The sequence below is a fragment of the Phocoena sinus genome, chromosome 19 (genome assembly GCF_008692025.1).
Source record: "Phocoena sinus isolate mPhoSin1 chromosome 19, mPhoSin1.pri, whole genome shotgun sequence".
Lineage (NCBI taxonomy): Eukaryota > Metazoa > Chordata > Mammalia > Artiodactyla > Phocoenidae > Phocoena > Phocoena sinus.
The window spans coordinates 13,927,617-13,941,551 of NC_045781.1; the positions used below are offsets into that span (position 1 = coordinate 13,927,617).

The window sequence follows — 13,935 nt, forward strand, 5'->3', positions numbered from 1 at the left end:
CACCACAACTACTGAGCCTGTGCTCTAGAGCCCATGAACCACAACTACTGAGCCCACGTGCCACAACTACTGAAGCCTGTGTGCCTAGAACCCATGCTCCACAACAAGAGAAGCCACCGCAATGAGAAGTCCATGCACTGCAACAAAGAGTAGCCCCCGCTTGCTGCAACTAGAGAAAGCCCACGCACAGCAATGAAGCCCCAACACAGCCAAAAATAAATAAATGAATTTATTTTTAAAAATTAAAGACAGAGAAAATATTAAAAAGCAACAAGGGAAAAGCAACAAATAACATGCAAGGAAATTCCCATAAAATTATCAGCTGATTTTTCAGCAGAAACTCTGCAGGCTGGAAGGCAGTTGCACAATATATTTAGAAGTGATGAAAGGGAAGAACTTACAGCCAAGAACACTTTACCCAGCAAGGCTCTCATTCAGATTCAACAGAGAAATCAAAAACTTTACAAACAAGAAAAAACTAAGAGAATTTAGCACCACCAGACCAGCTTTGCAACAAATGCTAAAGGCACTTCTCTAGGCAGGAAAGAGACCAGCAACTTAAAACAATCTTGTATCAATACATTTATAGACTGCTACATCAAAACCTCATGGGAACAGCAAATCCCAAAACTATAATAGATACACACACAAAAAAGAAAAAGCAATCCAAACGTAGCACTAAAAATGGTCATCAAATCACAGAGAACAAAAGAGGAAGGGGAGCAAAAAGATGTACAAAAATAAATCCAAAGCAATGAACAAAATGGCAGTAAGAACATACACATCGATAATTACCTTAAATGTAAATGGACTAAATGCTCCAACCAAAAGGCATAAACTCACTGAATGGATACAAAAACAATACCCATGTATATGGGTAAAAGAGACCGACTTCAGATCTAGGGACACATACAGACTGAAAGTAAGGGGATGGAAAGAGGTATTCCATGCAAATGGAAATCAAAAGAAAGCTGGAGTAGCAATACTTTTATCAGACATAATAGACTTTAAAATAAAGACTGTTACAAGAGACAAAGAAGAACACTACGAAACGATCAAGGGATCAATCCAAGAAGAAGATATAGTGATTTTAAATAAATATGTACCCAACACAGGAGCATTTCAATATATAAGGCAAATACTAACAGCCATAAAAGGAGAAATCGACAGTAACACAGTAATAGTGGGGGATTTTAACACCCGACTTTCATCAATGGACAGATTATCCAGACATAAAATCAGTAAGGAAACACAGGCCTTAAATGACACATTAGAGCAGATGGACTTAACTGGTATTTATAGAGCATTCCATCTAAAAGCAGCAGAATACATATTTTTTTTAAGTGCACATGGAACTTTCTCCAGGATTGACCATACGCTGGGCACATGAAAAGATGTTCAACGTCACTATTAGAGAAATGCAAATGAAAACAATGAGATATCAACTCACATCAGTAAGAATGGTTACCATCAAAAAATCCACAAACAGGACTTCCCTGGCAGTCCAGTGGTTAAGACTCTGCGCTCCCAATGCAGGGGGCACGGCTTTGATGCCTGGTCAGGGAACTAAGATCCCACATGCTGTGTGGCATGGCCAAAAATTAATAAATAAAATCCACAAATAATAAATGCTGGAGAGGGTGTGGAGAGAAGTGAACCCTCCTATACTGTTGGTTGGAATGTAAACTGGTACAGCCACTGTAGAGAACAGTATGGAGGTTCCTTAAAATACTAAAAATAGAGCTACCATATGATCCTGCAATCCCACTCCTGGGCATATATCTGGAGAAAACCGTAATTCGAAAAGATACATGCACCCCAATGTTCATTGCAACACTGCTTACAATAGCTAAGACATGGAAGCAACCTAAACGTCCATCGACAGATGAATGGATAAAGAAGGTGTGGTACATATATACAATGGAATACTACTTAGGCATTAACAAGAATGAAATAATGCTATCTGCAGCAACATGGATGGACCTGGAGATTATCATACTAAGTGAAGTAAGTCAGAGAAAGACAAATACCATATGATACCACTTATATGTGGAATCAAAAAAAAAAGATACAAATGAACTTATTTACAGAACAGAAACAGACTCACAGATTTATAAAACTTACAGTTACCAAAAGGGAAAGGTTGTGGGGAGGGATAAATTGGGAGTTTGGGATTTACATATATGCACCACTATATTTAAAATAGATAACTAGGGAATTCCCTGGCAGTCCAGTGGTTAGGACTCTGTGCTTCCACTGCAGGGGGCATGAATTTGATCCCTGGTTAGGGAACTAGACCCCTCATGCCATGCAGCCCATTGTCTGGATGTTCCACACTTCATTTATCCATTCACTTACTGAAGGACATCTTGGTTACTTCCAAGTTTTGGCAATCATGAATAAGGCTGCTATAAACTTCCTTATACTAGTTTTTTTTAAAAAAATAGATAACCAACAGGGACCTACTGTAAAGCACAGGGAACTCTACTCAATGTTCTGTAATAACTTAAATGGGAAAAGAATTTGAAAAAGAATAGATATATGTACATGTATAACTAAATCACTTTGTTGTACACCTGAAATTAACACAGCATTGTAAACCAACTACACTCCAATATAAAATAAAAATTAAGAGAATAAAAAATAGAATAGCTCCTGAAGGCTAAAGGAACAATTTGACCCCCCACCCCAAATAACAATGTTGGATTGTGTATCTGTCTGTATGTGTATTATAATAAATATTTATGGACCCATACACATATAAATGACGTACACACATACAAATGAGGTAGGAACAACAGTTCCTTACAGAAGAATTCTATAAATATAGAAGAAATAAGGAAGGTAAAAAAAATCATCATTAGCTAATCACAATTTTAATTGTTGCAGGCAAGATCCACTAATGAATGTTAAAATCAGTGAATGAAAGTTTAATGAGAAACAAGATAGTCATGTAGCTTCAAAGTATCTCCCCAAATTTATTAACTCCAAAGAGAAAAACAGTAAATTTACAATGGAAAATCTGACAAACATTACTGTAACCAAGTGATCAAGGCTAACATCACCAGTAATAGCACATATTGTATCCCTTGATGTAATGTGCTGAAGAGGGTACATCACCACTGAGGTATTCTTCCCTCCAAAATCTATCAATTCAATCTAATCATGAGAAAACATTAGATAAATCCAAACTGATGAATATCCTACAAATACCTGACTTACTGCTAAACCCAAAGCCATGCAGAATTTTTCCTATTTTCTAAGTTTTATAGCATTTTATATGTGGGTCTATAATTCATTTTGAGTTAATTTTTTATTAAGGGATAAGGTCTCTGTCAGGGTTACTTTTTTTTATCCTTTTGCATATGGACATTCAATTATTCCAGCATCATGTTTTGAAATGACTTATCCTTTCTCTGTTGAACTGCCTTCATGCTATACTGAAAAAAAAATCAATTGACCATATACATATGAGTCTATTTCTAGAGTCTCTATTCTATTCCCTTGATCTATATGTCTATTCTTTCACTAATAACATGCTGCTTTGATTATCGTAGCTTTACATTAAGTCTTGAAATCAGATAATGTGAATCCTACAACGTTTTTTCCAGAATTGTATTGGCTACTTCTGTTCCATTGCCTTTCCATAAAATTTTAGCATCAACTTGTTGATATCTACAAAAAAGACTTCTGGTATTCTGATTTGAATTGACTTAAATCTATAGCTCAAACTGGAAAGAACTGACACCTTAACAATATTGAGTGATCCAATACATGAATAAAAATCTATATGTGGTGGGGGAGGGATAAACTGGGAGTTTGGAATTGACATACACACACTACTACATTTAAAATAGATAACCAACAAAGATCTACTGTATAGCACAGGGAACTCAGCTCAATATTCTGCAATAACCTACATGGGAAAAGAATTTGAAAAAGAAGAGATACATATGTATGTATAACTGAATCACTTTGCTGTACACCTGAAACTAACACAACATTGTTAATCAACTATACTCCAGTATAAAATAAAAGTTAAAAAAAAATAGGGCTTTCCTGGTGGCACAGTGGTTAAGAATCCACCTGCCAATGCAGGGGACATGGGTTCGAGCCCTGGTCTGGGAAGATCCCACATACCGTGGAGCCACTAAGCCCGTGTGCCACAATTACTGAGCCTGCACTCCAGAGCCCACGTGTCACAACTACTGAAGCCCACGTGCCTAGAGCCCATGCTCTGTAACAAGAAGCCACTGCAATGAGAAGCCCGCGTGCTGCAACGAAGAGTAGCCCCCACTCACCACAACTAGAGAAAAGCCTGTGCACAGCAACAAAGACCCAACACAGCCAAAAGAAAAAAAATTAAGTGTAGTCTGTTGTGTTTTTACATGTGTATATACCTGCAGAAATATCAAGATAATGGATGTATTCATCACCTGCAAAAGTTTCTTGGTGCATTTTTGTATATAGCCTCCTTTCTATTCCTTATCCCCAAGCAAGAACTGATCTTTGTGACTACATATTAGTATAAATATTCGACAATTTTATATAAGTGGTATTTTGTTTGTTACATTTAGCATAATTATTTTGACATTCATCCCTTTTATGTTGCTGTTTTGTATTCCATTTTGTGGATGTACAAAAATGTCTTTATCCTTTTTTGTGTGTGTGTGTGGTAGGCGGGCCTCTCACTGCCGTGGCCTCCCTCGCTGCGGAGCACAGGCTCCAGACACGCAGGCTCAGCGGCCATGGCTCACGGGCCCAGCCGCTCCACGGCACGTGGGATCCTCCCAGACTGGGGCACGAACCTGCGTCCCCTGCATCGGCAGGCGGACCCTCAACCACTGTACCACCAGGGAAGCCCTATCCATTTACTTTTTGATGGACATTTGAGTTATAGTTTTTGTCCAGTGATAATAAAACTGCTTTGAATATTCACGAACAAAAAAATCTATATGTGAAAACATAAATAAATATATTTATTTAGGTATTTGAATTCTATCATTCTTTTGTAGTTCTCCACATAGATTCTGTAAATATTTTGTTAGATGTATACCTAAGCATTTCACTTTTGGGGTTGCTATTGAAAATGGTATTTTTTTAAACTTATATTTTATTGAATATAAATATTTAATATTTTCAAGACATGAACAGAATCTACATTTAACACAAATAACTGAAGTATGAGGTTTTAGTTGTGCAAAATGAAGAAATTCTAGAGAGATAATGTGCAGCATGTCAACTATAGTTAACCATACTGTATCAAATACTTGAAATTTCCTAAGTATGTCTTTTTAAAAATGTTTATATTTTAAAATTTTTTATTGGAGTATAGTTGATTTACAATGTTGTGTTAGTTTCAGGTGTACAGCAGAGTAAATCAGTTATATATACACATATAGGTATTGTTTTTGAAAATTCAACTTCTAGATGTTCATTGCTAATATAGAAAAAATGACTTTTTGAAATTTTTTATTATTTTTAAAAAATTTTGGCCACACTGCACGGCATGTGGGACCTTAGTTCCCCAACAAGGGATTGAACCCCTGCTCCCAGCATTGGAAGGTGGATTCTTAACCACTGGACCACCGGGGAAGTCCCAAAGGTGATTGACTTTTTCTTAAATTAAAAAAAAATTTTTTTTTTTTTGGTTGCATTGGGTCTTCATTATTGTGCACGGGCTTTGTCTAGCTGCAGCAAGTGGGGGATACTCTTTGCTGCAGTGCACAGGCTTCTCATTGTGGTGGATTCTCTTGTTGCAGAGCACAGGCTCAGTAGTTGCGGTATGCGGGCCCTAGAGTGCGCAAGCTTCAGTAGTTGTTGCACATGGGCTCAGTAGCTGTGGCACACAGGATCTAGGGTGCGTGGACTCAACAGTTGTGGCTCGTGGGCTCTAGAGCGCAGGCTCAGTAGTTGTGGTGCACGGGCTTAGTTGCTCCGCAGCATGTGGGATCCTCCTGGACCAGGTATCAAACCCGTGTCCGCTGCATTGGCAGGCAGATTCTTAACTATTGTGCCACCAGGGAAGTCCATGACTGACTTCTGTATACTGATTTTGTACTCTGTGATCCTGCTAAAATTACTATTAGTTCCAAGAATTCTTTTTGTAGGTTCTGTGGGATTTGATAGCCATGTCTGATAATACTAATGAATACATTTCAGAGATCTGTCTGGAGAATGCAAATCTATTTAATTAACAATATTAGCAAAAAGTTTCTCAGAAGAAAAAGGTGATGTCCCCTCCCCGACCTTAGAATTTACAATGAAAGAGATATCATTCTTACCTGATAAAAATTCTGATGTGATAAAATGACAAATAGAGAATATTAACAAAGGCTTAGCTTTGTTACCCTGTCCAATACAGAGCACGTGAATATTTATAACTATAAGCACGTTACTATGTTTTCTAATATTATTAAAAATATATCCTTGGAATTGTTGTTCCTATCATGGAATCTTGTAAGATACCTGGACTTCAGAGATTATTGCTAAAATCTATGAGAATAACGTCACATCTCTAAAAAAGTAAGAAATTCTGAATGACTATCTTGGTGATTTGCTATTCCAGTGACATCTCTATAATCTTTAAGGTGTAAATACGTATAAGGCTTGTCAGATCAGATGAGGATTACTAGTATTTCCTTCTAACACACACAGAGGTTTAATTGACTAGTTGGAAGTCCTGGTCTCCTATAAATTAATAAGTATGCTCCTTTCTGCATATTATTCATTAAGAGAACTGAGCAAGTGGGATGCAGCAAAAGCAATTCTAAGAGGGAAGTTTATAGTGATAAATGCCTACATTAAGAAAAAAGAAAGATCCAAAATAATTAACCTAACTTTACATCTCAAGGAACTAGAAAAAGAACAAAGTAGGACTAAAGTAGCAGACAGAAGAGCAAAATCTTATCAAAAGAGCAGAAGTGAAATAGGCACTAGAAAGGCAAACAGAAAAACAAATCAATGAGACTAAGAATTGGTTGTTAGAAAAGATGAACCAAATTGAGAAACCTGTAGCTATATTCAACAAGAGAGGACTCAAACAAAATTATAAATGAAAGAGGAGACATTACAACTGATATCAAAGATAAGAGACTATTATGAACAATTATACAGAAACAACTGTATAACCTAGAAGAGATAAATCCTAGAAACATACACCTACCCGTACTAAATCATGAAGAAATAGGAAATGTAAATAGACCACTAACAAGTAAGGAGACTGAATCAGTTATCAAAAACTTCCCAATACTGGGACTTCCCTGGTGGTGCAGTGGTTAACACTCTGCACTCCCAATGCAGGAGGTCTGGGTTCAATCCCTGGTCTGGGAACTAGATCCCACATGCATGCCACAACTAAGAGTTCACATGCCACAACTAAGGAGCCCGTGTGCCACAACTAAAAAGCCCGCCTGCTGCAACTAAGACCCAATGCAACAAATAAATATTTTAAAAAACACAAAAAACAAAAAACTTCCCAATACTGAAAAGCTCAGGATCAGATGGTTTCAGTAGTGAATTCCACCAAGCATTTATAGAAGAGTTAATGTCATGCCTTCTCAAACCCTTCCAAAAATGGAAAAGGAAAAGACACTTCCAAACTCATTTTACAAGGCCAGCATTACTCTGAGACCAAAGCCAGATAAGGACACTACAAGAAAAGAAAACGACAGGCCAATATCCTTGATGAATATAAATGCAAATATTCTAAACAAAATACTAATAAGCCCAATTCAACAGTATATTAAGAGGATCATAGTGGAATTGATCAAGTGGGATTTATCCCTGGAATGCAAGAATAAACCCCTGGGATGCAAATCAATAAATGTGGTATACCACATTAATAGACTGAAGGATAAAAATCATAGGATCACCTTATTAGATGCAGAAAAAGCACTGACAAAATTAAAATTCCTTTCATGATAAGAACTCTCATAAAACTGGGTATAGGGCTTCCCTGGTGGCGCAGTGGTTGAGAGTCCGCCTGCCGATGCAGGGGACACGGGTTTATGCCCCGGTCCAGGAAGATCCCACATGCCGCGGAGCAGCTGGGCCCATGAGCCATGGCCGCTGAGCCTGCACGTCCGGAGCCTGTGCTCCACAACGGAAGAGGCCATAACAGTGAGAGGCCCACGTACTGCAAAAAAAGCCAAAAAAACAAAAAACAAAAAAAACTGGGTATAGAAGGAATATATCTCAAAATAATAAAGGCCATATACAACAAACTCACAGCCAATATCATACTCAGTAGTGAAAGGTTGAAAGCTTTTCCTCTAAGATCAGGAAAAATGTAAGGGTGCCCTCTCTCACCAATCCTATTCAACATAGTACTGGAAGTGCTAGAGCAATCAGGCAAGAAAAATAAATAAAAAGCATCCTAATCAAAAATGAAGAAGTAAAATTTGTCTGTTGATGACATGAACTTATATGTAGAAAAATCCTAAAGACTCCACCAAAAACTGATAGAACTAATACACAAATTGAGTAAAACTGCAGAATATAAAACCAACATACAAAAATCAGTTGTATTTCTATACACTAACACTGAAGTATCTGAAAAAGAAATAAAGAAAACAATTCCATTTAAAATAGCATCAAAAACAAGAAAATATTTGGGAATAAATTTTACCAAGGAAATGAGAGATCTGTACAGTGAAAACTATGACACTGATGAAAGAAACTGAAGAAGACACAAATTAATGAAAGATATTCTGCGTTCATGGATCAGGAGAATTAATATTGTTAAAATGTCCATACTACCCAAAGCTATCTAAAGATTCAATGCAATCCCTATCAAAATTCCACTGGCATTTTCACAGAAATAGAAAAAACAATTCTAAAATAGGTATGGAACCCAAAAGACCTTGAATAGCCAAAACAATCTTGAAAAAGAAGAACAAAGCTGGAGACATCACATGTCCTGATTTCAAACTATACTACATAGCTAGTCAAAGCAGTTTAATACTGACATAAAAACAGACACATAGACCAACAGAATAGAATTAAGAGCTCTGAAATAAACTCACAAATATTCAGTCAACTGATAGTTGACAAAGGAGCCAAAAATACACAATAGGCAAAGGAGAGCCTCCTCAATAAATGGTGCTGGGAAAACTGGATATATTCACATGCAAGAGGATGAAACTGGACCCGTATCTTACACCACTAACAAAAATTAAGTCTCTAATTCATTGAATTAGAGACTTAAATGTAAGACCTGAAAACATAAAGCTACTAGGAGAAAACACTGGGAAAACTGGTGTTGGCAATGATACACACACACACACACACACACACACATACACACACATGCACACATACATATAGGCTGCACTGCACAGCTTGCAGGATCTTAGTTCCCCAACCAGGAATCGAACCCAGGCCCCCAGGAGTGGAAGTGGAGAGTCCTAACCACTGGACCACCAGGGAATTCCCTTGGCAATGATATTTTGGACATGACACCAAAAGCACAGGCCACAGCAGAAAAAATAAACAAGAAGGACTCCATCAGACTAAAAAACTTCTGCACAGCAAAAGAAACAATTAACAAAATAAAAAGGCAGGCTTCAGAATGGAAGAAAATATTTGCAAACCATACATGTGATAAGGGATTAATAACTCAAACATATAAGAAGCACATACAACTCAAGAGAAAAAAATCTGATTAAAAAATGGGCAGAAGGGACTTCCCTTCCAGTGGTTAAAACTCTGTGCTTCCACTGCAGGGGGCATGGGTTTAACCCCTGGCTGGGGAACTAAGATTCCCACATGCTGCACAGCACAGCCAAAAAATAAATAAATAAAAGGCAGAAGACCTAAATTGACATTTTCCCAAAGACATACAAATGGTCAACAGGTATGTGAAAAGATGCTTGACATCACTAATCAGGGAAATGCAAATCAAAACCACAATGAGATATCACCTCACACCTGTTAGAATGTCTATCCCTAGGAAGACAAGATAACAAGTGTTGTCAAGGATATGGAGAAAAGGATGCCCTTGTACACTGTTGGTAGAAATGTAAATTTGTGCAGCCATTACAGAAAACTGTATGGCAGTTCCTCAAAAACTCAGAACAATCAAATGATCCAGCAATCCCACTTCTGGGTATATACACAAAGGAAATGAAATCACTATCTCAGAGAGATTTATTTGTACCCCCACATTCACTGCAGCATTTTTTTTATTAAGAAGTTGAATATTTTATTATTAAACTGTTTCTTATTTTCCTGCGAGGCTATTGCTTCACTGTATAGAAGTAGCACCAGCAAACACAGTATACTGCAAAATTAAGATAGTAATGTTCTTCACTGGACACTATACAACTAACAAACTTTTTCTCCACTGCCATTTATTTCCAGTGGGAAGTTCACTGAGTATTTTGACCCAAATCCAGGGATGGCTGTAAGCAAGTTACAATATTATACAAGGTTAAGATAACAATGTTATCCTTGAACTACATAATTTTTATAACTAGTTTTACCACAATTTCAGGAATTCTGAATATTATAACTGGAGATTAGCCTAAAAATTATAGGGTGTTGAGGGGCTTCCCTGGTGGTGCAGTGGTTGAGAGTCCGCCTGCCGATGCAGGGGACACCGGTTCGTGCCCCGGTCTGGGTGGATCCCACGTGCTGCGGAGCGGCTGGGCCCGTGAGCCATGGCCGCTGAGCCTGCGCGTCCGCAGCCTGTGCTCCGCAACGGGAGAGGCCACAGCAGTGAGAGGCCCGCGTACCGCAAAAAAAAAAAATTAAAAAAAATTATCGGGTGTTGTGAAAAAGATGTGGTGTTTATCTGAAGTCATTAGGCAGTTAAGGGGTATTTTCTTCAGGCAACATTGTTGCAAGTAGTTTCTTTTGCTAAAAGGTTCTTTTTAAAAATCTATCCACCACTAATTTAAGACAACTATGCTAGATTAAGTTGTTTCAAACTAGTTTATTTAGGGGTTCCATTTTCACTCCTCAATAGATTTTATGTATTGCTCATATGCTTCTTCACTCATTAGTTCATCTAGTTCTGAAGGGTTACTGAGGGTCATCTTGATCTGCCAACCATCTTCATAACAAGATTTGTTGACAAGCCCTGGATTTTCTGCTAGAGCTTCATTAATTTCAGTTACTTCTCCTGATAGAGGAGAATAGTTCGCTAGCAGCTTTCACACTTTCCAAAGCACCGAATTCCTCGTTTGTTCAATTTTGTCCCAACTTCAGGCAGACTACAGTAAACATCTCCCAAAGCTTCCTGTGCAAAATTGCTGATTCCCACTGTTCCAGCACCTTTTTCTATTATTACCCATTCATGTTTGTCTGTGAATTTACGACCCGACAGCAGAGCGGGTCCGGTGCGCAGCGCCCTGATGGCGCCCGCCCGCAGTCCCCAGGGCCGCGGCGGGCAGGGCTCTTTGGGCGCAGAGACGGCGCACAGGCTGTAGACCACGGGCCGCACGCTCCGCACCGCTCGCAGTGCCATGTTCGCAGGGGTGCTCACTGTAGCATTATTTACAATAGCCAAAACATGCAACCAGCTTGTCTGTCCACCAATAAATGGATAAAGAAAATGGGTTAAATGTACATGTGATATGTGCATACAACACATTTTCTTTATATATAGATATAAACACACACAATGGAATATTAGCCCAAAAAAAGAAGGAAATCCTGTCATTTGGGACAACATGAATGAACCTTGAAAGCATTACAGTAAGTGAAATAAGTCAGAAAATGACAAATACTGTATGACCTCACTTATATGTGGAGTCTAAGAAAACCAAACTCGTTGAAACAAAAAGTTGATGGAGTTTGCCAGGTGCTAGGGCACTGGGGAAATGGGAAGATGTTGGTTAAAGGGTACAGACTTCCAGTTAGAAGATCTAACTGGGGATCTAATGTCCAGCTTGGTGACTGTAGTTAACAATTCTGTATTGTACACTTGAAAGTTGCTAAAAGAGTAGATTTTAAATGTTCTCACCACACATACATGCACAGAGCTAATTATGTAGTAATCATTTCACCATCTATACATTTACCAAATCTTCACACTGTATACCATAAACTTACACAATGTTATATGCCAAGTATATCTCAATAAATGTGTGTGGGGGGGAAATCAAGGATTCAGTTTTTGCCTGGAATCCCATAAAGGAAGGTAAACAGCATAGAGTTAAATGCCACCCTACAGGACTTTGGCATTTGCTTCATTTTCTTACCTACAAGTGCCAAGAAATTTAAGTTTACACTGTCATTGTTCCTGATCTTCAGAAAGCTGAGGGGGAACGACCCAGAATTACCACATCATAACAGGCAATGTTTTCTGAGCTTTTAGTATGTGCCAGGGGCTATTCTAAGGACTTGACACTATTAACTCAACTAACCCTCATAATAATGCTACACTGTAGGTATTTTCCAGTTAAGAAACTATGGCATAGCCACCCTGGAAGAAAGTTTGGTGGTTTTTTACAAAACTAAACATACTCTTTCTTACCATACAACCCAGTAATAAAGATCTTTAGTATTTACCCTAAGTAGATGAAAACATATTCACACAAAAACCTGCACACAGATGTTTACAGCAGCTTTATTATAATTGCCAAAACTTAGAAACAACCATGACTTTCAGTAGGTGAATGGATAAGCTGTGGTCCCTCCAGACAATGGACTATTATTCAGTGCTAAAAAAGAAATAAGCCATCAAGCCATGAAAACACATGAAGGAGACTTAAATGCACAGTACTAAGTGAAAGAAGCTGATCTGAAGAGGTTACATACTGTCTGCTTCCAACTATATGACATTCTGGAAAAAGGAAATCCATGGAGACAATAAAAAGATCAGTGTTTGTGGGGGGTGGGTGGAGATGAATCAGCAGAGCACAGAGGACTTTTCAGGTAATGAAAACACTCTATGACGTTGGAATGATGGATATATGTCATTATACATTTGTCCCAAACCACAGAATGTACAACACTAAGGTACAACAGTAAGGTAAATTATGGACTTTGGGTGACTTATGCATTAATGTAGGTTCATCCTTGGTTAAAAAAAAAAAAAAGGTACCACTCTGGTGGGGGTTATTAATAATGGGGTAAGCTATGTATGTATTGGGACGGGGGATATATAGGAAATGTCGGTACTTTCCTCTCAATTTTGTTGTAAACCTAAAACTGCTCTTAAAAAAAATTAGTCTTTACAAAATATTTTGGAAAAAAAAAAAAGAAACTATGGCAAGGAGAGGTTGAATAAACTACCCAAGCAGCTCACACACCTAGCAAGTGTTAGAGCTAGGATTTTAACCCAGGTATTAGACCCACACTCTTAGCCATTATACCATACTGCTCACACATCACACAAAAATGTGGCCTGAAACAAAGTTATGCTGACAAACCAGGAAGCAGACCTGGCCAGTACTACAAAAAATACCATTAGGTATTCTGGAGTAGAGTGGTGGTGGGATCTACACCCTAGTTGAAACAGACCTCTCAAACCACCAATTACATTTGTACTCTTAAAAGTTTCACAAAGCAAAGTCCTTGTCACTGATTGAAATGAGTCAAACCATCTCCTACCCTATTTGCTTTTGATCTCAAGCCTTTGTAGAAGATTAAGAATATCCAGTGTGTGATTCCAAGCAGGTATATTCTCTTCATTAATAAATCACTGTCTAAAATAATAGTCTATTATCCTCCAGAGTTGCATTTCTACAGCCTAAGAAATGTTTAATAAAAGAGAGTCAACAGGAAGAATTAAATTATTTGCAAAATACAAATAATTAACCAGAAGGACATCTGGGTGCACTGGGGAATGGGATCTATCTCCAGGACCTGTGACTTTCCCTGTGGAAGGAAGACTTAAGGGTAAATCAATGAAAATGTTTCAGGAGGACACCAGATGTTTCCACATACTGAAAAACGAAATGCATTTCATGGAACAAAGAGGAAGCA

The 13,935-nt window shown here is 38.0% G+C and overlaps 1 pseudogene; it reads right to left on the reverse strand.

The window, feature by feature from the left end:
• Positions 1 to 10,647: 10,647 nt before the first annotated feature.
• On the reverse strand, positions 10,648 to 13,935 carry LOC116744622 (annotated as a pseudogene).